Genomic DNA, 26,994 nt, shown 5'->3' with positions numbered 1-26,994 from the left:
CTATTTATAGTCTATTAGCGTAATATCCTTTTTCTCCAGTCTCCAATCTTGTTGGTGATACCAGCAGTGTACAACCCTCCTTTTGAGACTTGCATCATCTGCTACAGGAGTCTAAGTGGGCTCTGTGCCGGTCTGAACCTGCCCTTCATAGTCTTACGTTTTTACTAAAACCATTAATATTTGAATGCAGAGGCAATCATTTAATATGATAAAGAGTAAATATATTTATATAGTCTTACAGATACAACTGGCCCTTTAACCACTTCAGCCCATTTGGCTGGCCAAAGACCAGAGCACTTTTTGCGGCTCGGCACTGCGTCGCTTTAACTGACAATTGTGCAGTCGTGCGACATGGCTCCCAAACAAGATTGACATCTTTTTTCCCACAAATAGAGCTTTCTTTTGGTGGTTTTTGATCACCTTTGCGTTTTTATTTTTTGCGCTATAAACAAAAAAATAGGGACACTTTTGAAAAAAATGCATTATTTTTTGCTTTTTGCTATAATAAATATCCCCAAAAAATATATAAAAAACATTTTTTTCCTCAGTTTAGGCCAATATGTATTATTCTACATATTTTTGGTAAAAAAATCACAATAAACTTTTTTTGATTGGTTTGTGCAAAAGTTATAGCGTTTACAAAATAGGGGATAGTTTTGTCGCATTTTTATTAATATTTTTTTATTAGTAATGGCTGCGATCAGCGATTTTTATCATGACTGCCACATTATGGTGGACAGATCGGGCACTTTTGGCACGATTTTGGGACCATTCACATTCATACAGCGATCAGTACAATTAAAAATGCATTGATTACTGTGTAAATGTGACTGTCAGTGAAGGGGTTAACCACTAGGTGGTGCTGTAGGGGTTAAATGTGAGATCCTAGGAAGTGATTCTAACTGTGGGGGGAGGGGCTGTGTGTGACACAACACTGATCACCACCCCCGATTACAGGATGCTGTGATCAGTGACAGTGTCACTAGGCAGAACGGGGAAAAGCTTGTTTACATTAGTATTTCCCCATTTTTCCTCTCCGTGAGACGATCGCGGGTATCCCCATGGACATCGAGTCCGCAGCGATCATGCTCACGAAGCGCCCGCAACTCGACTCTTAAAGGGCAACGTACAGGTATGTGATTCTGCCTGTATGCGCCTTTCTGCTGTAGTATATCTTCGTGAGGTAGTTGGGAAGCGGGTAATGGGCAACCATAATGCTGATGCGGCCCATGATGAAATTGAGTTTGACACCCCTGTCATAGCCAATTGACACTGGTCCTAACATAATTGCTGTGGACACTTCAGCAGCTGTTGAGAAAAGCAGTAAGGATGAGCTTTGGGTTAACAGGGACCCAACCTTGACTTGTTTCAAATTGTAAAAAAGCCAGCAGAGCAGGGCGGGGAGGGGGTGACCATATTTAGAGTTGTTACAAGACAATTTATTCCACTATGGACAGGTCAGGTATACATGGTACGATGAAAGACTTTCTTTATTGACACAGGTTTCCTCTCCACACCTCACCCATGCATCAGTGAGGTGTAATGGGGGACCGAGAATCCTGGATCTCCACAATTTTTTATATTTGACTTATGGCCTCTCTGAAGTTTCTTATTTGGAATGTTCATGGCATGAGAGATACAGTAAGGAGGTCTGCCATATTCTCATTCCTTAAAAAACAACATGCAAACATAATAGTCTTGGTAGAAAACCATGCTGAGGGCCGTTTACAGATGGCGCTCAAACGCCCTTGGATAGGCAGGGCCTACCATTCAGTCCACACCACACATTCTTGGGGAGTCACCATCCTAGTAGCAAAATCCACTCACTTTGAGCTCTGGGGTTCTCATGTCAATCCATTGGGCAGGTATGTGTTTTTGCATGCAGCCATATATGGAGAACCAATACTGTTACTGGCACTTAATCTTGACAGATGGTTTCAGCTTCATGGCATTATACCCCTCAGTGCTTGGCTGGGTGACTTTAACATGACACTTGACCCTAGTCTAGACACATTGCACATGACTCCTCCAGCACAACCCCTACCTCAGACTACACACTTCGCTAGACTTATTGCTGATGTCAACCTCGTTGATACATCTCACTTTTCTTGCATCTCCCCTCCGCATCACTCCATGTCCAGAACAGACTTTATCCTTATCCCCCACTTACTTTTGCCCAGACTTCAGGATGCAGCTTTCTCCCCTAGATCGCTCTCAGACCATAGTCCCTATTGGGAAACTATGCATTGAAGGCTACCTGGGAGGGAGATATTGGTTCTATGGAGGATGAGGAGTCGAGTGATGCTTTGGATACCTGCAAACTTGTGTCACCGAAACTATCTGACTATCTCACACAGATTTATATCCTCCATTGATCATACCCGACTCCACTTAGAATATTTAGGTATAAACATGATCAAACCGTCAACTGCCTGATGTATAACCATGAAACTGGGACATTCTATCATTCTATCATTTAATTTGGAGCTACCTAAGAGTTCAAGGGTTCTGGACACAAGTCGTCCAATTCCTGCATGATACCTTGGGTTCTCCCCTCCCATTGTACCCCAAACTGTGTCTTCTGGGTATATTCCCGGAGCCAGACATAGATAAATGTACTAAAATCTTATTAAATTAATGCTTTTTTCTGCATGGAAAGTTATTGCCAGGCAGTGGATGAGAGCTAATCCTCCTGAGCTTAATAACTGGATAATAGGTGAATAACAACTTACCTTATAAAAAAAACTCATATACACTCACAGAGGCTATCCGTCAAAGTATACCAATATTTGGGATAGGTGGTTACAAGCTCCTGAAACTTGTAATTAACCAGGTGACTCTTTATTATGTATAATTGGTCCTCCAAAAATAACACCAATAACGTGGAAACCGTGAGGGAAAAAAAAAAAACATATGCTCAAAACGTACCATGAAAGTCCTAATACCTGTTTTGGTTTATATGTCAATAGGTGTCTTACCTTACAGTATGATATTTAAGGGATGTCTAACTGTGATAACCATTTGTAATATTGTCAAGCCGATTTGACATTTGTTGTGCATGTACTTTACTTTTTTAATTGTAATTTTCTAATAAAAGTTACAGTTTGAAAAAAAAGGGAATCCTTTGTGACATCACTGACCAATGATTATAGCCAAATTTGCACAGGGACATCACCCAGCATCTCTGGCCAGTTTGTTGACATTTAGCAACCAGCTGGGGATTGTAATTTTGTGAAGGGAGTAGCCACGGGGGTGAGTTGTCATTGTGGTTAGTCAATGGGGAGTTGTTCATCATGATTGATCCTAGATCTACAGTACATTGCTGGATAACATGATTGACAACGGATTTACATGAGAGGCGTTATCTCTTTTTTATTAAATTAACTTTTTTGAAGGTGTCTACATTTTTATTTACTATTGTATTTTTTTACAAGTAAGTAACAAGTGGATTTGGTGGTCTAGTTGGGGATATTATCCCTTGTTACATGGTTGGGTAATCTTTGTAAAGTTACATTTCATCACATTCACTAAGCTCTGGGGAAAGTTCCCTTGCAAAGCAAACAGCCTATTTACCTTTAGTAAATCAACCCTTATTTTATTATAGTGAACTGGTGATACAGATATTTTGAAGTGTAGGTGACTTCCTATATTATGTAATTGTGGGAAGGGACTGTATTGACACCTGCCACCCCCTTTAAAATTTCCTGACTCATCAGCTCTACCTACTTCTCTATTCCCAATCTCTGAAACTGTTTTACTTAAGCGTGGGCATAGCCTGTTATAATTATGTACTTAAAAATACCTTTTTTTTTAAATCTGCTTTTCCATCTTATTTCGGCTATCATGAAAAACCTGCAAAATATGATATAACAAAATAAGCTGTAACTTATATCTCAAGCTTTACTTCTCAGTGGAATGGTATACTGAAATACACCTCAAGGTTCCATGAGCATGTTTAGAATTCTGATGAGACATGAAATACATTATGTGTACGACCAAGTAAATATATACAGATTCGACATTGCCATTGCTTGTGTTGGCACATTCACTGGCATATTACATAAATATGACTGAAAATTGCTGCCAGTTGACAGCACTATAAGGATGTTATGTTCCAATATAATCATTCATGGATGTGAAAAGTTATTTTTTCCCTTTTAATTCACACTACTGTTCCATGCTTAAAAACTTGTGTGGGGTTTTAACTTTTTAATCCATTAGATTGTTATTCTCAAATATTTTATCTGAAAGATGATGATGCTGATTATTATTATCAATATTATTCATATTATTATCTTTATTATTATAATGCCCCAATTTATAATTTGTTCATGACTCTTCAATTTTTAAATTGTGCCGTGTTGGCTGCCTACTCTATTCTAAACTTAAAGTTTAATTAAAGGTAAAACTTTATTTTTTTTAGTTTTGGATAGCACTAATGGCGTGTCCACACGATCAGACTATCCAGCGGACTTGGTTCGTTGGCCCAGAGTTCGGCGGACATTTCGCCCGTATGTGGACTTTGAAAGAAGTCTTGACTCAAAATTGTCCACTGGACTCGGCAGTCCAGCGGACAATCCGCCCGTCTGTGTGCTAGTCCGCCGAACTTTTGAAATTAACGGAGTAGAGCAGGAAGACAATGTCGCCGCCTCCATCGGCGAGATTGACAACTCGCGAGCCCCGTCGCCTTGTATGGATTTAAAGGGGAACCCCTACGCCGAAAAAACTGTGTGGGGGTCCCCCCAAAGTCCATAGCAGACCATTATCTGAGCATGCAGCCCGGCCGGTCAGGAAAGGGGGTGGGAACGAGTGAGCGCCCCCCTCCTGAGCCGTACCAGGCCGTTTGCCCTCAACATGGGGGGTGCTTTGGGGAAGGAGGGGCCCTGTGGCCTCCCACCCCAAAGCACCTTGTCCCCATGTTGATGAGGACAAGGGCCTCTTCCCGACAACCCTGGCTGTTGGTTGTCGGGGTCTGTGGGTGGGGGGCTTGTAAGAATCCTTTAATAAGAGGGCCCCCAGATTCCGGCCCCCTACCCTATGTGAATGAGTATGGGGTACCATGTACCCCTACCCATTCACCTGGGGAAAAAAGTGTACATAAAAAAACACAACACAGGTTTTTAAAGTACTTTATTAGACCGCTCCGGGGGTCTTCTACCATCTTCATGGGGTCTTCTCGCCGGGCTCCTCCGCTATTTTCTGCTCTTTTGCTAGCTCTTTTACTAGCAGAGGAGCCCAGCTTTTTCCTTCGTCGCTGCTGCCGTCCGGGGTTCTTTTTCTGACTTTCGGGGCCTTGTCTCGCTCTTTGGTTCTTCTTGCAGAGCCTCCGCTTTCTTCTTCCAGCTCTTTAACTAGCGTTGGCCCAGTTTTGTAGCTGTCGCCACCTTCTTCTTCTCTTCTTATTCCTTCTGATGTTGAAACAATGCTCTCTCCAGCCTTAATGGCATCCTCCAGGACTGTGACATCATAAGGGGCGGGGTCACCATGTGCCATCACCCGGTGGCCCCGCCCCTTATCCCTATATAAATCACCACACAACACTGCCATTAAGGCTGGAGATAGTGTCATGCCAACATCGGAAGGAAGAAGAAGGCGGCCGTGGCGGCGACAGCGACAAGATCGGGCCAACGCTAGTTAAAGAGCTGGAAGAAGAAAGCAGAGGCCCGGCAAGAAGAACAGAAGAGCGGGACAAGACCCCCAAAGTCGGAAGAAGACCCCCGGATGGCAGGGGCAGCGACAAAGGAGAAAGCCGGGCTCCTCTGCTAGTAAAAGAGCTAGCAAAAGAGAAGAAGATATCGGAGGAGCCTGGTGAGAAGACCCCATGAAGACGAAAGAAGACCCCCGGAGCTGTCTAATAAAGTACTTTAAAATCTGTATTGTGTTTTTTTATGTACACTTTTTCCCCCAGGTGATTGGGTAGTACCCCATACTCATTCACATAGGGTAGGGGGCCGGAATCTGGGGGCCCCCTTATTAAACGGGGCTCCCGGATTCTGATAAGCCCCCTGCCTGCAGACCCTGACAACCAACAGCCAGGGTTGTCGGGAAGAGGCCCTTGTCCTGATCAACATGAGCACAAGGTGCTTTGGGGTGGGGGGGCCGCAGGGCCCCCCTTCCCCAAAGCCCCCCCATGTTGTGGGCACGTGGCCTGGTACGTCTCAGGAGGGGGGACGCTAGCTCGTCCCCACCCCCGTTCCTGACTGGCCAGGCTGCGTGCTCGAATAAGGGTCTGCTATGGGCTTTGGGGGACCCCACACCATTTTTTAAGAGTTCCCCTTTAAATCCATACCAGGTGATGAGGCTCACGAGGTGTCAATCTCGCTGATGGAGGCGGCGACATTGACTTCCTGCCCTAGTCAAGTCTACCTGGAGCCACGTTCAAAATGAATGGACTTTACTCCATGTGCGGGCAAGTTCATTCATTTCAAAAGTCCAGCGGACCCCACCGCCATAGTCCGGCGGCCTGTCCGCCGGGAAAAGTCCGGTCATGTGTGGGCAGGTCCGCTCATTCGGAAAGTTTGGCGGACCTCCGCTGCAAAGTCCGGCGGGTTGTCCACCGTACTAAGTCCACCTGATAGTCTGATCATGTGTACGCACATAAGAGTAATTAGAACACCTTTCAGATTTTTTTTTCTGTCTGTGCCTCCATTCGTGAAAATCACCCTCACTATTTGCCCTGTTAGAGTTATCATTAAAAGAAAAAGGAAATCCCAAATTTTAGGGTGACACCAGAACAGGAATAATGGGGAAATCTTCCAAAGGGGACACTAGTTCCGGTGACCCTGGAGACAACCAGGGATTCCCTCACTTTGGAGGGATTTCCTCCTACTTCCTGTTTTGGCTATGGAACAGGCAGTGAAAGAAAATATTTCCAATGGGACACAGATAGTAAAACAAAAACCCGACTGGGGTTATAACCCTCCCCTACTCCATCTAAAATGAAAACTTTTTTTTTAAATGTGCCTTTAGTTATACTTTAAGCCTCCTAACTAAGTGCCTAATGCCGCGTACACACGATCAAACAAGCGGGTGGAAAAGTCCGGCAAACTCAAGTCCGCCGGACAATCCCCCCGTGTGTAGGCTCCGGCATACTTTTTTGACCCGAAAGTACGGCGGACTTAGAAAGTAGTTTTGCACTCCAATCTTCCCGCCGGACTCGCATTTCGGCGGACAATCCAGCCATGTGTGTGCCAGTCCGCCATACTTTTGAAATGAGCGGACTTTTACCGTCCGGAGAAAAGTCTGCTCATTTCGAGCGGGTCTCCAGGTAGGCGGGGCTCGCGAAGGAGACGTAGCTGGCCCGCCACCTGGTATGGACTTAAAGGGGAACCCCAACGCCGAAAAAAATTGGCGTGGGGTCCCCCCACGGTCCACATCAGACCCTTGTCCGAGCACGCTACCCGACCAGCCAGGAAAGGGGGGACGAGCGAGCGCCCCCCCTCCCCTCCTGAGCCGTACCAGGCCGCGTGCCCTCAACATGGGGGGGCCGCGCAGCCCCCCCACCCCAAAGCACCTTGTCCCCATGTTGATGAGGACAAGAGCCTCTTCCCGACAACCCTGGCCGTTGGTTGTCGGGGTCTGCAGGCGAGGGGCTTATCGGAATCCGGGAGCCCCCTTTAAGAAGGGGGCCCCCGGATAGCGGCCCCCCACCCTATGTGAATGAGTATGGGGTACAATGTACCCCTACCCATTCACCTGTAAAATAAAGTACAAAAAAAAACACAACACACAAGATAAAATAGTTTATTGCACAGCTCCGGGGGTTTTCCGTCTTCGGGGGTCTTCTCGCCGGACTCCTCCGTTATCTTCTTGTAGCTCTTTTGATAGCGGAGGAGCCCGGCATTCTTCTTCGTCGCCGCGGCCTCTTCTTCCGACTTCGGGGGTCTTGTCCCCCTCTTCGGTTCTTCTGCCGGGCCACCGCGCCTTCTTATAGCTCTTTTACTGGTCTTCTGTCGCCGCCGTCGCCGTCGCTGTCGCCACCTTCCGTTCTTCTTCTTCTTCTTCTCCTTCTTCTCCTGGAGATGTTGACTCGACGCTCTCTGCGGCCACAATGCCAGGGACGCGCTGCGGGGCGACTTTTATAGGGACAAGGGGCGTGGTCATCGGTTGATGTCACATGGGTTGATGTCACATGGTGACCCCGCCCCCTTACGATTTCACAGTCCCGGAGGATGCTGGGACTGTCGCCATGTGACATCAACCCATGTGACATCAACCCAGGGTTGTCGGGAAGAGGCCCTTGTCCTCATCAACATGGGGACAAGGTGCTTTGGGGTGGGGGGGCCGCGCGGCCCCCCCTTCCCCAAGGCACCCCCCATGTTGAGGGCACGCGGCCTGGTACGGCTCAGGAGGGGGGGGGCGCTCGTCCCCCCTTTCCTGGCCGGCCGGGTAGCGTGCTCGGACAAGGGTCTGATGTGGACCGTGGGGGGACCCCCACACCGATTTTTTTCGGTGTTGGGGTTCCCCTTTAAGTCCATACCAGGTGGCGGGGCCAGCGACGTCTCCTTCGCGGTCCCCGCCTACCTGGAGACGCACTCGAAATGAGCGGACTTTCCTCTGCGTGTGTGGGCGAGTCCGTTCATTTCAAAAGTAGGGCGGATAGTACGGCGGACTTAGTACGCCGTATTAGTCCGCTGAAAAAGTACCGTGTGTGGGCAAGTAGCCCGTTCGGAAAGTCCGACGGACAGTCTGGCGGGAAGTCCGCCAGACTAAGTCCGTCGGACAGACGGCTACGTGTGTACGCGGCTTTACTATGCCATTTTAATGTGTTTTCAGTGTAAGGCCTTATTCTCTGTGTGTGTGTTTATATATATATATATATATATATATATATATATATATAAAAGTCTATAGGGAGTAATTGCAAAACAGAGCAGATATATTTTAAAATTATTTTGATAGAGTTTTTTTTGCAATTTCATGGTGTCAGTCATAATTCCATCAGTTGAATTTTCCTTTAAGTTGTACTAATGTTTAAAAAGAAATGAGATAGCAATTTGAGTAGCAACAAGGCTGAAAAAAGCAGCCTTACTCACGATTAAAGAATGCTTTTCCCTAATTGTTCCAATTCAAGTATCATCATGGTATGCTATTAATGACAAGCTACACTTATGTTGGGCGGAGGGCAAAATTTTCAATTCTCTATTTCTTGGTCCTGAGAAGTAAATGCCTAAACAACCTACTCAGTGGTCCCCTACTTTAAATCAAGTGTATTAAATAAACAGTATCAATAGTATAGTCAGTGGTAGAAGAAGAAAAGATATAGAACTTCTGGAATGACAACAGTACTTCCTTTCAGGTATGCTGGCTCCCCCAGTAGTATCACTGGATCTATTACAAAGGAGTCAATGAATTAATATTCAGGTGAAGCCTGTTCATTGAGAGGTGGAAACTGTTGCCATGCTAACAAATCTGTGACTTTCTTTCCTATTAATTACTATCTTTGCAAGCCTGGATAGCACAGATAAATAAATTCTGAATAGAATTAAAATGTATGTTCTTATATTCTGGCAATTCTTTAAAAATGTAATCAATGCCTTAAAGGGAATGTAGATTATTTTTTATTTCTTCATTATGTTCAAAAATATTGAACAACAATAAATGATAATTAGGTAAATAGATAAACTGGTGGTCTAGGTTTTTTGCCCACGGGTTTTCCATGCTAGTCTCACATTCTTTGCTAAAACAGCCAGTTGTTTACAGAGCTGGGTAGCTTCCAGACAGATTTAAGCATATTTAAGAAGGTGAAAGGCAGGTAAGAAGGAGCTCAGATGCAGGTCAATTGCACCTGTCAATGAACTTTGAATGATCTCAAAAGCATTTCAAATGCACATTAAAGCAGGTTGTGTGTTCCCTGTTGGTACAAGCCCTTGTTCACACATGTGAATGAGTTAGAGAAAGGTCCTTTCTTTACTGTCTCTTCTTTTCTGCCTGCTTTGTTTAGACAGAACTATATGAGGCCTCATTCAGGATAAAAGTCTGAATACAAAGATCTTCCTTTTAAACTTTTCCACCTTAGTATGTTTATAATTTTAAGCAATTGAACTGACAAATTGTAGGCTAAAAATAATGGCTGCAGCAGGAGCTAAATTATCTGCTCTAGCTAATTTACTGTAGCTGCAATGCTCTAGCTCTTAAGAGCTATGTGGAGGAAGACATTTCAGTTAGAAGGAACTGGGGCAGAGTAAAGGTGCAGACAAAAAGTGGGTGGTGACTTCTGTGAAGTTAATGATTGTGGCACCCAAGGTGCCCTCTGCAGAGTCCCAAGAGAAAAAGATTTTGAGCGTTACCAGGATATTTTTAAAGTTCCTATGTTCAATCATTGGCAAAAGAGCAGTGATTGGTGTTGTGATGGTTTTGGGTACAGATTAGTTTTATAGAGGCTTTCCTTATCTATTTATTATTTAGATATTCCTTTCAGAAAAGACAAGCCTATACATAGATGCTTCTATCCTCCATCACCCAAAGTAAACATCCCTAACCATAGCTGAAAGGTGTTTCACTAGATTAAGACAATGTTGCTCACAGAAGATGGGGTGGTCATCACATACTTTGATACCTAAAGACCAGCAAAAAGATGGCCATGCATAATATCACAGGCTTCTGAAGTCAAATGAGCAGCTTGGCTGAGCCATTTGGCTAGTTGGTAATTATTGGCCTTCTGGTGCAAGTGGCTGCCATTTACATTGCTTTCTCTTTCCAAAATATATTTTTTAAGTATATTTAAAAGATGCACAGTAAAACTTAATGAAAACAGAAGTTATCTGCATACTAACTTCTATCACAAATCCCAAAAAGAGTTCAGTCCTCATTCTTGGATGGTGTGTGGATCCATGCAAAACTTTCCATTATACCCTTAGGTCAACTACACATCCATAATCACAAAGTTATAGAACAGATTCATCCCACTAATATAGGGCAATTTATTCCAAATTACATATATTTTGTTTCAGGTTTGTTGGCTGTCATCAGTGTAATGCACAAACACCATGGGTTCTGAACTCCAGGAGCAGCTTCTAAGGGCTTGAGGATCAGCAAAACAAGTATAAGCTTTCTGTTTATACTTTCAAATATATATATATATATATATATATATATACACACATATACCCTCCCTAGCTTATTACAAAAGGGAAATAAAACATACTAAAAAAAACATATGTTTAGTAAGATCCAAAAGAGAATTATTGTATTGCAAGATTTAACAAATACCGGCTGGATAGTATCCTTGCCTCTATGCAGCTGCAAAAGAAACAATAAAGCTTGATCAGCTGAATGCTTAAATATGGCAAAAATGTTTGATGAGATGAAGATGTAATTCTCTCTGCACTCCCCAAGGATAAGGATTAAATATGACTACAGCCCCAAATCAAATAGCAAGCCCCTGAAACCGTCCTCTCCACATATTGTATTCTGTGCATGCCTCTCCACCAACCCCCCCTCCACTAAAACCATTACTTATTCAATGGTTTGTCAGCAGTGTGCATTATTAGCGCTTCAGAAATAAAATTTTAAGTGTTGCTCCCAATTAGCACAACAGTGACCAAGCACCGTGCCTGGCGCTTAATGCTTGCTCTCGGAGTGGAGCTAGTTTTGAAGGTCTGAGGTGGAGGAGAGAGGGAGAGAAAAAAAATGAAACAGCTTAAGTATTCATTTTGAGAGGAAAGACAGCTCCTATTAACATTTAACAGCATTTGTGCAACTTGGTGCGGAGGTTATGATGCAAATGAGGAGGAATTAAAAGTGGCCAGGGGTTTGTCATTGATGGATTGCAGTCTGGCGGTGTTCACACTTCTGCTGTGTCCATCAGAAGCGATTACTGTGTAATTAAACCTTATTTCTCGACTCTCTAGTGCATAATTACTTTGTGAATGTAGCGATCATCTAAAAAAACTACCAAAACGTTCTAGCATTTAAGTCTGGCCGTCATTTCCCCTCACTTGTGTCAGATACAACCATCATACAGTGCAAAAGAACTGTCACTTTTAATAAGGAGGAAAAAATTAAATGAAACAGTATGCCTATTACAGGAATATTAGGCGTTCAAGTGGTAGAGTCCTTTTTCTTCCATTTGCATAATTTATTCTTTTTTTTTTTTTTGTCCCTCGCACCGAAAAGCTTCAAGCAATTTTCTTCACATTTAAATAGATCGCACATTTAAGGCTACTTAAGGAAAATTATCACTTTGCATATTTTAATTGTTGTGAAGAAAGTGAATAGAAAAGGTCTGCGACGTGGACTCTTGAGTCGGTCAGACGTTCAACTGTCTGATTCTGTAGCTCCCCACTGGTCCACTCGAGATAACCCTACAGTTCACGCCTGCACACCGCACATTTCATCAGCATGCAAATCAGCCAACAGCATTACAATAAGGAGATCTTTGATATTTACAAACTAGCCACTAATAGCTGAAAATGTAAATGGTTTGACATAACTTCGCTGCTAACCTTTCTTTTTTATTTTTTTAATTACTTTTTATTATTTATTATCATTGAGTTATTACTGTGTATTTATTCATATTTATGCATGTTTGCCTGTTCTTATTAAAGGGACGCTATTATCTTAATATTGGAAATATGTAAATTAAAGATACCGTTTGGATATGGGGGCCTTTTTATACTGCTTAGGTTGCTTGCTACTTTTGTTATCTTTTTCTATTTCAAAATTCACTGCTTCTTTTCACTAGTTATAAACTCTTATGAAAGTTTTTTTTTCTTTACTAATTCTGTGAAAAGTTTTCAAGAAATACATTTTTTAATTTAGCAGTTTAGGAATTTAAGAAAATGCCATAGCAATATACTACTGTAATTCTAACTCTTCTGCAGGAGTTCATTAGTTTTATTCTAGTGATGAAGAGCCAGCACTCCACTTACCTTATTGATAACAATGAGAATTCAGTAGATATCACATCACCAATATTTTGGAATCTCCAAGACACCTTTACCAAAGTAAAAGGGCATACATCTAAAGTGTCTAGTAATGTTGTAGTAAATTAGTTATGATGAAGAAAATTGTAAAAATATTAAGTGGAGTATTGACTCCAGACTCATTTGTGGATTGTGGATACCTGTAGACAAATTTGGGCTAGTGCCTATGGAAACAGTGTTATAGAAGGCAACACTGAATCTCAAAATGCACAATTTGCACCTGAACTCAGCAAGACAACAGTAGTAAGATTCGGTCAAGGGAGATGGGGGTTGAGAGGAGTCAAAAGGCTCTTTACTGTCCAATAAGCATGATTTATAAATTGCACTTTACATTTTTCTGGGCATATAACATGTTGAGAGTTTTGCAATAAGAAGGCTGTTCCCTGTGGTGATTTTCTAATGTGAACATAATTTAAGTTATCATGTTTTCATGTGTAACACCTAAATAATGTGCAGAGATGACCTCATGTTTAACCATTTGCCTACAGGGCACATTCACCCCCTTCCTGCCCAGGCCAATGTTCAGCTTTCAGTGCTGTTACACTTTGAATGACGATTGCGCGTTCATGCGATGCTGTACCCAAACAACATTTTTATCATCATTTATTTTTGAGACAGATAGAGCTTTCTTTTAGTGGTATTTAATCATTTTCATTTTTTTTAAACAAACAAAAAAAGACCTGAAAATTTTGAAAACAAAAACTTTTTCTTAGTTTCTGTTTAACAATTTTGTAAATAAGTATTTTTTCTCCTTCGGCGATGGCACTGATGAGGCTGCACTGAATGTCACTGGTAGGTTGCACTGATGGGCACCAATGGGGATGCACTGATGGGCACTGATGAGAGACTGATGGGCACTGATAAGCAGAACTGATATGAAGCACTGATGGGCAATGATAGGTGGCACTGATGGGTGTTGATAGGCAGCACTTATTGGCACTTATAGGTGGCACAGATATGTGGCACAGATGGGCACTGATAGGTGACACTGATGGGCACTGATAGATGGCACTGATGGGCACTAATAGATGGCCCTGATAGGTGGCCCTGATGGACACTGACAGTTAGCAATAAAGACCACTGGCAGGCAAAACTGTTAGGCACTGGCAGGCATCATTGATGAGCACTGATTGGCAGCACTGGTGGGCACTGACAGGCATTATTGCTGGGTACTAATGATCAGTATCCTGATTGTCAGTGCAGGTGTCCCCACTGAGGAATGTTTCTTATCGCGAGGAGAGGAATGCTGACAATCAGCATTTCCTACTTATCCTGTGATCAGCTGTAATTAAACACTGCTAATCCCATGGTTAAGGCCCTACGTCATAGGCTCTTTACTGTGATGCACTGTGTCTGAGGGACACAACATACCACGAATTGCTGCACCATGCCCTCCAAACACACCTGTGTGGCAAGAATGGGAGGACATCATATCACATCCTCCCAGAACAAAAATGCTCCCATTCATTCATCATTTCCCTATACGGTGGGCGGGAAGAAGTTGAAATAAACTCAAGTTCACGCTCCTTTACTTCACTTTATTAAAAGAGAAATATGTTTTGTTTTATTTTGACACATACACCTACAAAGGTTGAATTGTATGGACTAGCATCTCTATTCCACCTTACCAACTATGATCGTTCAGTCTGCTCCTTGAGCTGACGTGGTGACTTTCAGACTCCAGCTCATTGCTCTGCCCCCCCCCCCCCACCACCCCACACTGGGCTCCATTTCACACAATTAGTGTTAAGAGACATGTAGTGTTACATTTTACAGTATGTGGTAAAAAAGGGGAATTTAAGCAGGTCTAAACCCACAAATTAACATGTGATATTTTGTGGTTGACCAGTCAATAGATATGGTAGATGCAACAGTTTTTCCAGGGTTTGTTACCTTTATTTTTACCTAGTGGTCCTGCCTGTAACTCAAGTCCTTACTTAGGGTTACAACACTCACATCCGATACTGTCTCTATGGAGGAGTAGTGCTGTCATCCTAGGACAGAGGGGCAGGACTACAAAACACCCTCTCCCCCATCATCCCCATAACAAAGGGGGTGTTCTGTAGCTCACTCAGAGAAATGGAAACAACATACATGTGAGCGCTGTTTTACCTGTCAAAGGTATATTTGTGTTTATACAAACCTGGGATTATTATTATCATTGTTATACAGAATTGATATAGCGCAAACAGTTTGCACAGCACTTTAAAATATAGCGGGGACAGTACAATTGCAATATGCTTTAATACAGAAGGAATAGGAAGGTCCTGCCCATGCAGCTTTTAAGGGGTGTGGGGGTGGTACAAACAGTAATAACTGCAGAGGATAATCTGATGAAAGTGGCCCAAGTACAATTTTAAGGTGGAGATGGAGTAGGTTTCCCTGAATAATTTAGTTTTTAAGGATTGCTTAAAGGTGGACAGGTTTGGAGCTAACCACATATCCTGGGGTAGGGAGTTCCAGAGGATAGGAGAAGTTCTACAGAAGTCCTGGAGGTGAGCATGGGAGGAGGTCACAATGGAGCTAGATAACAAGATGTCCTGGGAGGAGTGGAGTGGATGATTTGGGCAACATCATGCAGATGAGGTTGGTGATGTAGCTCAGGACAGTGCTGTAGATGGCTTTGCATGTTGTTTTTAGTATTTTGAATTTTATACAGTGGGCTATTGGAAGCCAGTGAAGGGATTGGCAGAGAGGGGCAGCAGTCACAGATTGTGTATGGACGGTTAAAAAAAGAAGCAACACACTAATGAGCTCTGTGTCTCTGCTCTTTTCATCTATTAGCATGCTCCTTGCACTATAACACACCTCTTTTGCTATTGTTGCTGCTTTGTTCTCCCTTTTCTGAGCTGCAAAGTATTGAGGACTACAGGTGGCTGATTCCAAGTCAAATTCATGTAAGTACACTGCTTGATGTTAAAAAAATACATTACTGTAATAATGAAATTAGAATTGCAATAACTGGTGTCTTTTGTAACTGTTGGAATTTAGCTTTAACTGCTTCCCTTGTTATTGATCATCATGCACTGCATGTTTTTGAAGTTTAAGACCAACTGAGGAGCAATAAATCTTCCAAGCATCTATAAAGAACTTGTGCATTGGCTCTCCAAAAAAACTGTTATGGTAACTACAACAAGTGTTGGTGAGAGTAGACCATTGCACCATGTTTACCATGCTGTGCAGAGACCACAGATTGTGAATGGTTTAACTGTACCTAATTCTTTTGAAAGCTTTGGAAACATCTTGGAAGCACAACGGGTTCCTGTTTAAAAATGAGCCAAAGTACAGACAGTATGCATCTGCATTCATGTTTTGTTTCATTTACCCTTAGATGGTAAGCTTTATGTAAATTACCAGCTGTTTATAAACACTGTTTTTTTTATATATTTATTTTATTGGAAATAATGCAATCTGATGCATAAGTCCTCTATTCAGTAACATGCAACATGTGAATTATGCTATAACTGAAATTACAAAATATCCTTCATATTAGAGCTATAGGAATTGGTAGAAATATAAGATGTATAAGGGCTTTAAGCCACCATTTTTTATTTATGTCGGATACAGTACAGGAAAGTTTAGAACCTCTGCTACATTTTATTGCTGTCTGTATCATTATTGATGATTCACTTCCTGTTCTGCTATCCCTGTGACAGGAAATGATGGGAAATCTTTACACTGGAATAGAGAAATACAAATTTGACTTGGTTCTAACCTTTATAACAAAAAAAGGAAAATTGGAATTTGGGGAACAAATGAAATCATCGGTTACAAACTGTTTCTATAAGAGGAGAAGCTAATATAAAGTCCAGGATTTCTCCCCTTTAAAATGTATGTATCTTTGCCTATCCCCTCAACTATATAAGAGTTATTGTTTTAACTCTTACACATGTGTGTGGCTGTTGACGTTGGGACTATAGTGGGTTGCATTCCTTAGCTTGAAAAGGGGTTGTGTTATATGGCCTGCATACAGTAGATACAGATGGCGTTAGATAGAGGTCTTTTGTTTTATGAAAAAGAAAATTAAAATTCCAGTAAGGTTTGAGGAGAGAGAAATCCTTTCTCTTTACCTGTACTATTAGATCTATCAGACAGCTCTCATCTGAAAGTCCAAGGGAAGGAATATCAATAACCTAATTTGCTAGTTTGTGCGAAAATGCAAAAGAGAATGCTATGGTACAGCAGATTACAAAGCACGGGCCGGGAACAGATTGCTGACTTGTAAAACAGTCTTTTAATTACGATGCTTCTTCAGAAATTATATATGAAAAAAAAAAACTCAATTACATAGCAACTGCCCCTTCTCCTTTTCAACTGTAAGCTTCATCAGGCCAGGTTAACATTTCTTTCCCTATATTTGTCCATATTCTTGCATTATAGGTTCTCATTTATAGAACATGGCAATAGATGTTGCTACTATATAAATAAAAAACATTACTATTTTTTTGTATCCCCTTTTGTTCCTTGACAAATGTAAGTATATTAGGCAGTTTTATTCTTTTTTTTCTCTCTCTCTCTTTTCATGTATATTTACTTCAAATTTTTTATATAAAAAATGTCATAAATAAACAAAATACCATATATAGATAATATACTGACAGACTAATCTGCTGTCATCAGAACTGGCAATGATAGTAAATTGTATTTTAGTAGACTTTTCTTCAGGGTCCAGGACCAGGACAGGTTTGATTGGTTCAGTTTCTTTGCAATACTGTACAGTATTGCAGATTTTGAAAGTAATTATTAAATAAATAAGTGAAAAACAATGGCAGAATATTAGTTATAACAAAAGCATGTTAGTTATAGCTATAATAGGTATCGTATAGTATAATATAGTGATAGTATAGTATAGTATATAATATTATTGATGGTAAATATATGACAAAAATTTGTTACAGCAGCTTCTTGTATTTTTCCATAACTTTTTTGTGTTAAAATATGTACCATATATAATGTATATTTACAGTTTATGTATAAATACATTATTTATATATATATATAGTGTGTGTGTGTGTGTATTTACGGTATTTATTTTTACCAAAAAACAAAAACTTCAGGAAAAAAATCCCTAAAGGAGGCCACTTATTTTTACCAAAAAAAAAAAAACTTCAGGAAAAAAATCCCTAAAGGAGGCCACTGAGAGGGTTCACATCCATATATGCAGATTTAATATGGCTTGATTAATTAAAATAGGTCATCTGTCACAGCATTTGAATGTGTGTCCTTTGGTGCACTCTCTTGAAGGCTGAAGCCTATAATAAGCACAATTTAAACACATGAAATATGCTTGAATATATGAAAAATTTAAAAAAAATGTCTAAATTTATGTCTGCGGTGTTTGTATTAAATTATTCTGTGCAATTGTATGTCGTTTATTGCAAAGTATCTAAAGATACTGCATATTTGTAAATAATATGTCTAAAACCCTTTTAAATATGGCTGGTAAAGTAAAAAATGTCCCCTGAGATGCTCATAATTTTACAAAAAAAGGCTAGCACTGACTAGGTATAGACCCTCCTTCAGTGATATACATATTTAATCATACATACAGTTTTTGTTTATAGCGCAAAAAATAAAATACGCAGAGGTGATCAAATACCACCAAAAGAAAGCTCTATTTGTGGGGGGAAAAAAAGGATGTCAATTTTGTTTGGGAGCCACATCGCACGACCACGCAATTGTCAGTTAAAGTGACGCAGTGCCGAATCATAAAACGTGCTCTGGTTCAGAAGGGGGTAAATCCTTCCGGGACTGAAGTGGTTAAACCCAAAAACAAACATTTATTATATTGCAGCTTATCAATTCTTAGATGTGATGGCTGCATTCATTTTTTTTTCTTAGGTTTTCTTTCTTCTATTTACATCTAGTGGTCCAACCAGCAAGTCTATTGTGTTTTAAATAATTACACATAAAAAGTGTGCATCAGCACAAAAAAAGCAAAATCAGCAGTAAAGGATAAGTAAAAAGTTAAATATATCAAAGTCCAATGATGTGAAAATCCTCAGCATGCATGAAGAAAGAACTAAAAAAGTTTGAAGGGAGTTCTGCCATAGACCAATTGGCTGAAAATATATTAAAGGGGTGACCAAACACCTTGTCCCCTCCACCTCAGGTAACAATGGCCTCTTACCAGATATAATTGATCTCTATGACAGAGATCTATGACATACCAAGTATGTTGGTAACAAGCCTCCAGATATCCAACAATGATCACAGCAAACCGCCAACTTTAAACCTTGGTCACTCCATAGGTCAGCATGTCAGGCTGGGCAGCACCCACATTCAAAGGAAGGAACAAAGGCCGCACATAGTGTAAAGATGTTATGTTAACTGTTAATAAAAATGAACAGGTACTTACAGAGGTAGATCAAAAAGCAGCATGTACAAGAATATAACGGTGCTTTGCCAGCATCACTCATGAGCATGATGATGTCAATATTAATATTCAATAATAATAATAATTAAAACATTTTATTATTATTATTTATTATTATTCATTTGTTATGTTCTATTCGTTTAGATGAGGCACTCATTATTTCTGATAATTCGTAACTTAAGATAAATTCATATTCGTTACGTTCACTAACAGACAAATTTGAAAGGGAATTCTAATACGTATAATTTAATAGTTAGTTATTATTAGTTAATATTTCGTATTTTCGAATATTTGCATTTTCAAATTTTCAGATTTTCATTCTTATTTTTGCATTTTCGTACTTATGAATTCTCAGATTTTTGTTCTCATTTTCAAATTTTCGAATTTTCAGGTTTTTGGATTTTAGAATTTCTGATTTTCGTTCTTTTGAATTTTAGTTTTTGGAAAAATGTGTTAAACAAGTTTTCATTAATTCAAATATTTTTATTTCCTAGTTTGTTGAATTTAGTCGAAAAACAAATTCAGAACTAAATGAATAGCACTTGTTTAGGGGGAATGTTCCCCGATGCGTCATTGTATTCTGACAGCGGGACTCCCCTGCCATCAGAATACACTGATCAGTGCTACAGCCAAATGATTGCATGCGTCAATTGAAGCAAATCAAAATTTTCCAACAGGGCAGTTTAGGAGAAGTTGATAAATAGATCAACTTCTCGTGAACAGGAACAATCATACGTGGATTTAAATATTTTGATCTTAATAATGATTTATACTGAGGCAAAATTATGTCTCTCTCTGGAGTCAGTGTCTCTTCTCAGGGCTGGTGCAAGGATTTTTGACACCCTAGGCAAAACCTAATTTTTCTGCTGCCCCCATTGGCTCCACCACTGACTCCACCCCTTTCCCTGCCCATGTATACCACACCTTTTTAATGAAGCACCCATCAAATGTAGCAGACCAGCGCCCATCAAATGCAGCCTCACCAGCATCCAATGAATGTTTGCTTGCTTCCATTCATTCGGGAGTTGGAACACAGACACAGTCCTCCACCACAAACACGGAGTAACACCGCTCCAGGTGATGCTTAATGATTAGGTGCAGGTCCAGTCCATGATCTGGGTAACTGATGCAGGAGACAAACCAGTTGACCACACTCCAATAAAGCAATTTTTCTTATCCTTGGAGTGTGGTCAATCATTTTGTCTCCTTCAAGAGTCCTCCTCTGCCGCTGCACCTCTGACACTATGTGCAAATGGAACAGCGGCTGCCTGCTGATGCTGAGTAGGGATGAGCCGAACACCCCCCGGTTCGGTTCGCACCAGAACTTTTGAACGGACCCCACGTTCGTTACGAACGTTAGAACCCCATTGAAGTCTATGGGACTCGAACGTTCGAAATGGAAAGTGCTAATTTTAACGGCTAATATGCAAGATACTGTCCTAAAAAGGGTTTAGAGACCTGGCTCCTGCCCCAGGGGACATGGGTCAATGCAAAAAAAAGTTTTAAAAACGGCCGTTTTTGCGGGAGCACTGATTTTAATGACGATTAACCACTTCAGCTCCGGACCAATAAACACCTTAAGGACCAGAGGTCTTTTTGCAATTTCGCACTGCGCTGCTTTAACTGGTAATTGCGCGGTCATGCAATATTGCACCCAAACAAAATTTGCGTCCTTTTCTTCCCACAAATAGAGCTTTCTTTTGATGGTATTTGATTGCCTCTGCGATTATTTTTTTTTTGCGATATAAATGGAAAAAGAGCGAAAATTTTGAAAAAAAAATATATTTTCTTCTTTTTGTTATAAGAAAAATCGAATAAACTAAATTTTAGTCATACATTGAGGGCAAAATTTATTCAGCCACATGTCTTTAGTAAAAAAAATGTCAATAAGCGTATATTTTTTGGTTTGCGCAAAAGTTATAGCGTCTACAAACTAGAGTACATTTTCTGGAATTTACACAGCTTTTAATTTATGACTGCCGATCTCATTTCTTGAGGTGCTAAAATGGCAGGGCAGTACAAATCCCCCCCAAATGACCCCATTTTGGAAAGTAGACACCCCAAGGAAATTGCTGATGGGTATGTTGAGCCCATTGAATATTTATTTTTTTTGTCCTAAGGGATTGAATAATGACAAAAAAAAAAAAAAAAAAAAATTTTTACAAAAAGTTGTCACTAAATGATATATTGCTCACACATGCCATGGTTATATGTGGAATTGCACCCCAAAATATATTCCGCTACTTCTCCCGAGTATGGGGATACCACATGTGTGGGACTTTTTGGGAGTCTAGTCGCGCACGGCACCCCGAAAACCAATCACCACCTTCAGGATTTCTAAGGGTGCAAATTTTTGATTTAACTCCTCACTACCTATCACAGTTTCGAAGGCCATAAAATGCCAAAATAGCACAAAACCCCCCAAAATGACCCCATTTTGGAAAGTAGACACCCCAAGCTATTTACTGAGAGGCATGTTGAGTCCATGGAATATTTTATATTTTGCCACAAGTTGCGGGAATATTACAAACTTTTTTTTTTTTGCACCAAGTTGTCACTAAATGATATATTGCTCACACATGCTATGGGCATATGTGAAATGACACCCCAAAATACATTCTGCTGCTTCTCCCGAGTACGGGGATACCACATGTGTGGGACTTTTTGGGAGTCTAGTCGCGCACGGCACCCCGAAAACCAATCACCACCTTCAGGATTTCTAAGGGTGCAAATTTTTGATTTAACTCCTCACTACCTATCACAGTTTCGAAGGCCATAAAATGCCAAAATAGCACAAACCCCCCCCCCAAATGACCCCATTTTGGAAAGTAGACACCTCAAGCTATTTACTGAGAGGCATGTTGAGTCCATGGAATATTTTATATTTTGCCAAAAGTTGCGGGAATATTACAAACTTTTTTTTTTTTTGCACAAAGTTGTCACTAAATGATATATTGCTCACACATGCTATGGGCAGAAGTCAAATTACACCCCAAAATAAATTCTGCTGCTTCTCCCGAGTACGGGGATACCACATGTGGGGGACTTTTTGGGAGCCTAGCCACGTACGGGACCCCGAAAACCAAGCACTGCCTTCCGGATTTGAATATAAAATGCTATAAAAAACAAACTAACCAGAGTCACCCGTAACACTTATACGGTGATCAGTGGTGAAAGGGTTAACTAGGGGCAATCAGGGGGTTCAAATTTTTATTAGGTAGTATATGGGGGTCCCTGGCGCTATATAAAAACCTGACGGGGAACCTAAATAACTAACTGGCTAACCAGCGTCACCAGTGACACTTATACTGTGATCGCTGGTGAAAGGGGGTGAAAGGGTTAACTAGCAGCAATCAGGGGGTTAAAACCATTATTGGGTAGTATATCGGGGTACCTAGCGCTATAAAAACCTGGCGGTGAACCTAAAAAAATAACTAGCTACCTAGCGACACTAGCGACACTGATGCAGCGTTCAGAAAAATTATCGCTTAGTGACACTGGCAAAAGGGGGTGAAAGGGTTAACTAGCGGAAATCAGGGGGTTAAAACCATTATTGGGTAGTATATCGGGGTACCTAGCGCTATAAAAACCTGGCGGTGAACCTAAAAAAATAACTAGCTACCTAGCGACTGTAGCGACACTAATGCAGCGATCAGAAAAACGATCGCTTAGTGACACTGGCAAAAGGGGGTGAAAGGGTTAACTAGCGGCAATCAGGGGGTTAAAACCATTATTGGGTAGTATATCGGGGTACCTAGCGATATAAAAACCTGGCGGTGAACCTAAAAAAATAACTAGCTACCTAGCGACACATGCAGCGATCAGAAAAATGATCGCTTAGTGACACTGGCAAAAGGGGGTGAAAGGGTTAACTCTAGGGGCAATCAGGGGGTTAAATCTTTATTGGGGGGTGATAGGGGGCTACCCTGGACCTAACACTAACTGTCCTGACAGTTTTTACTGTCACAACTGACACTGAATGCATTGATCAGTAAAGAAATGATCAATGCAATCAGTGACACTGTGACTGGGGGGGGAGGGGGGGCGGGGGGGGATCGGGGGCGATCGGGGGGGGGATCGGGGGGGGTTTGTGTGCCTGTGTGTACCTACATGTCAGTGTAGTGTTGGTGCACACTTACTTTTAGTCTTCTCCTCGTAGTCCGGTCAAAAAGACCGCCCCGAGGAGAATGACATCACTTCCTCCTTCCTGTGTAAACAATACACAGGGGAGGAAGCTTCTCATTGGCCAGGAGCGATCCAGAGGGGGTGGCCGAAAACCAACGGCCATCCCCTCATCACGGAGCGCTCCTGGACCGAATCGGACCGCCGTAAACAGCGGGAGGGGGTCCGATCGGACCCCCCACCCGCTGGAAGGCAATCACGTAGATGTACGTGATTGTGCCTGCCTGTGCCATTGTGCTGACGTACAATGGCAATACGGCGGTCCTGAAGTGGTTAAAGTGAAAAAAAAAAAGTGAAATATTCCTTTAAATATGGTGCCTGTGGGGTGTCTGTAGTATGCCTGTGAAGTGCCACGTGTTTCCCGTGTTTAGAACAGTCCCTGCACAAAATGACATTTAACGGAAATAACACCATTTAAAACTGCTTGCGGTTTTAATGTTATATCTGGTTCCTGCAATATGGTTGAAAATCATTCAGAAAAATGGCATGGGTAGCCCTCCCTGCCCATTACCAGCCTATTTGGGTCTTGTACGCATATTAAGGGGAACCCTGTACCCATATTAAAAAAAGGAAATGCGTGTGGCCCCCAGGCCCTATATACTCAGAACAGCAGTATACAGGCGGTGCAAACAAGACAGGGACTGTGTAGGTTTGTTGTGTTAAGTTGAATCTGTTTGTAATTTTCAACTGGTACATTTTTAAAGTGTAGCTCCAGTCAAAAAAAACTATTTTTAAGCTTTTTGGAAAACATAGGGAAGGGTTATCACCCCTGTATAATTTGTTTTGTCGTCCATCTTTTTTCATCTCACTTGCTGCTGTCTCCTTGCGTTTGCAAGTAGGAGATGTTTGTAAGTTGGATGTTTGAAAGTAGGGGCCTGCCCTATATGCTCTGCAGAAATGGCGGAACAAGGTGTTGGTTTTGCCACAACATTGTAAGCCCTCAAAGTGACTCTTGGTGGGCGCTGGAGCGCCCTGCTGTGAACGATTATATCAAGAATTGTAATTACATGCCATTGTTGAACAGTGGTAGAAAAATTGACCTTTGGTGGTTGTGGTGCTGGTGCCACAACACTATAAGTCCTCACCGTTACTCTGGGTGGGCACAGGAAGGGGCCCTCCTGTGAAATATTATATCAAGAATTGTAATTACATGTCCCTGTTAAACAGGGGCAGAAAAATTGGGCCTTAGGCACTGCTGCTGGTGCCACCACACTGCAACCTCTTCCATATACTCTAGTTTTTTTGCTGGAATTAGCCCTGCTGCAAAGCATTGCATCAAAAATTGTACTTAAACGCCCCTGTTAAACAGGGGCAGAAAAATTGGGCCTTAGGCACTGGTGCTGGTGCCACCACACTGCAACCTCTGCCATATACTCTAGTTTTATTGCAGGAATTAGCCCTGCTGCAAAGCATTGCATCAAAAATTGTACTTAAACGCCCCTGTTAAACAGGGGCAGAAAAATTGGGCCTTAGGCACTGGTGCTGGTGCCACCACACTGCAACCTCTGCCATATACTCTAGTTTTATTGCAGGAATTAGCCCTGCTGCAAAGCATTGCATCAAAAATTGTAATTAAACGCCCCTGTTAAACAGGGGCAGAAAAATTGGGCCTTAGGCACTGGTGCTGGTGCCACCACACTGCAACCTCTGCCATATACTCTAGTTTTATTGCAGGAATTAGCCCTGCTGCAAAGCATTGCATCAAAAATTGTAATTAAACGCCCCTGTTAAACAGGGGCAGAAAAATTGGGCTGCTGGCATCACCCAGAACCAAAAATGTTTTCCAACATATCAGCGGAGGAGGAAGAGGATAGACAATCAACATAACAGGACAGTCACTCAGCATCAGCATAGGCAGTCTTGAAGGGATGTGGTATTTCAAAAAAAAATATTCGGTTACATCAGCTTCAGGTGCTTGGTAGCTGTGGGTGATCCAAGACTGATTCATCTTGATGAAGGTCAGTCGATCAACTGATTCAGTGGACAGGCGCACCCTGTGATCGGTAACAAAGCCACCAGCAGCACTGAAGGTGCGTTTCCGAAAGAACGCTGGATGCAGGACAGGCCAGTAGCTCAATTGCATACTGTGCAAGCTCTGGCCAGTGATCCATCCTCAAGACCCAGTAAGCCAGAGGATTTTCGGTGGGAAAGGTGTCCAAGTCTGACCTTGCCCCTAGGTATTCCTGCACCATGTAAATCAGACGCTGGCGATGGGTGCTGGAACCAATCATACCTTGGGGCTGCGGACTAAAAAATTGTCTGAAAGCATCAGTCAAACGGCCACCTTCTCCATCGCTCCTTCTGACCGATGCCTCAGCAACACGTTGTCCAGGACCAGGAGTTTGTAACCTCCCAGTCTCTGGGAACGCGTTGCACAGAGCTTTCTGCAAGGCCTCCCGGAGATGTCTCATCCTCTGCTCCCTCTGCGATGGCAAGATAAGGTCGGCAACCTTACCCTTGTACCGTGGATCAAGGAGAGTGGCCAGCCAGTAATGGTCCCTCTCCTTGATCCGAAGAATACGAGGATCCTTCCGCAGGCTTTGCAGGATCAGGGAGGCCATGCAGCGTAGGTTAGCTGAGGCATTCGGTCCGGAGTCCTCTGGGTCACTAAGGACAACATGATCCGCAGCTACCTCCTCCCAGCCACGTACAAGTCCACGTGTTTCTTGGGACTGTAAATCATCTCTATAAGACTGCTGCTGCTGCTGCTGATGCTGAGTGCCAGCCTCCACCTCCATGCTGACACAATCATCCTCCTCCTCCTCTTCCTCCTCCTCATCCTCTTCCTGTGTGATGGGTGGCACAGCAGGAACACTGTCTGGATAAAGGGGGCCTTGAGAGGCAAGGAAGTCCTCCTCTTCCTGCCTCTGTTCTGCCTCAAGTGCCCTGTCCATTATTCCACGCAGCGTATGCTCCAAGAGGTGGACAAGAGGTACAGTGTCACTGATGCATGCACTGTCACTGCTCACCATCCTTGTGGCCTCCTCAAACGGTGACAGGACAGTGCATGCATCCCTGATCATGCCCCACTGGCGTGGTGAGAAAAAACCAAGCTCCCCTGACCCTGTCCTGGTGCCGTAGTCGCACAGGTACTCATTGATGGCCCTCTGCTGCGTGTGCAGCCGCTGCAGCATGGCCAATGTTGAGTTCCATCTGGTGGGCATGTCACATATAAGGCGGTTCTTGGGCAGGTTCAACTCCTTTTGGAGCTCAGCCAGCCGAGCACAGGCATTAAATGATCGGCGGAAATGCACACAGACTTTCCTGGCCTGCTTCAGGACATCCTGTAAGCCGGGGTACCTGCCCAAGAACCGCTGCACCACCAGGTTAAGGACGTGAGCTACACAGGGCACATGGGTCAGTTGTCCCTGTCGGAGGGCGGAGAGGAGGTTGGTGCCATTGTCGCAAACCACCATTCCTGGCTTAAGCTGGCGTGGTGTCAACCACCTCTCGGCCTGCCCCTGCAGAGCTGACAAAACATCTGCCCCAGTGTGGCTCCTGTCCCCCAAA

Source organism: Lithobates pipiens, unplaced genomic scaffold, assembly GCF_037356315.1.
Source record: "Lithobates pipiens isolate NorthernLeopardFrog02 unplaced genomic scaffold, aLitPip1_a1.2 Scaffold_22, whole genome shotgun sequence".
Taxonomy (NCBI): Eukaryota; Metazoa; Chordata; class Amphibia; order Anura; family Ranidae; genus Lithobates; species Lithobates pipiens.
The sequence above is the reverse complement of the archived record's forward strand: the minus strand, read 5'-3'. Positions refer to the sequence as shown.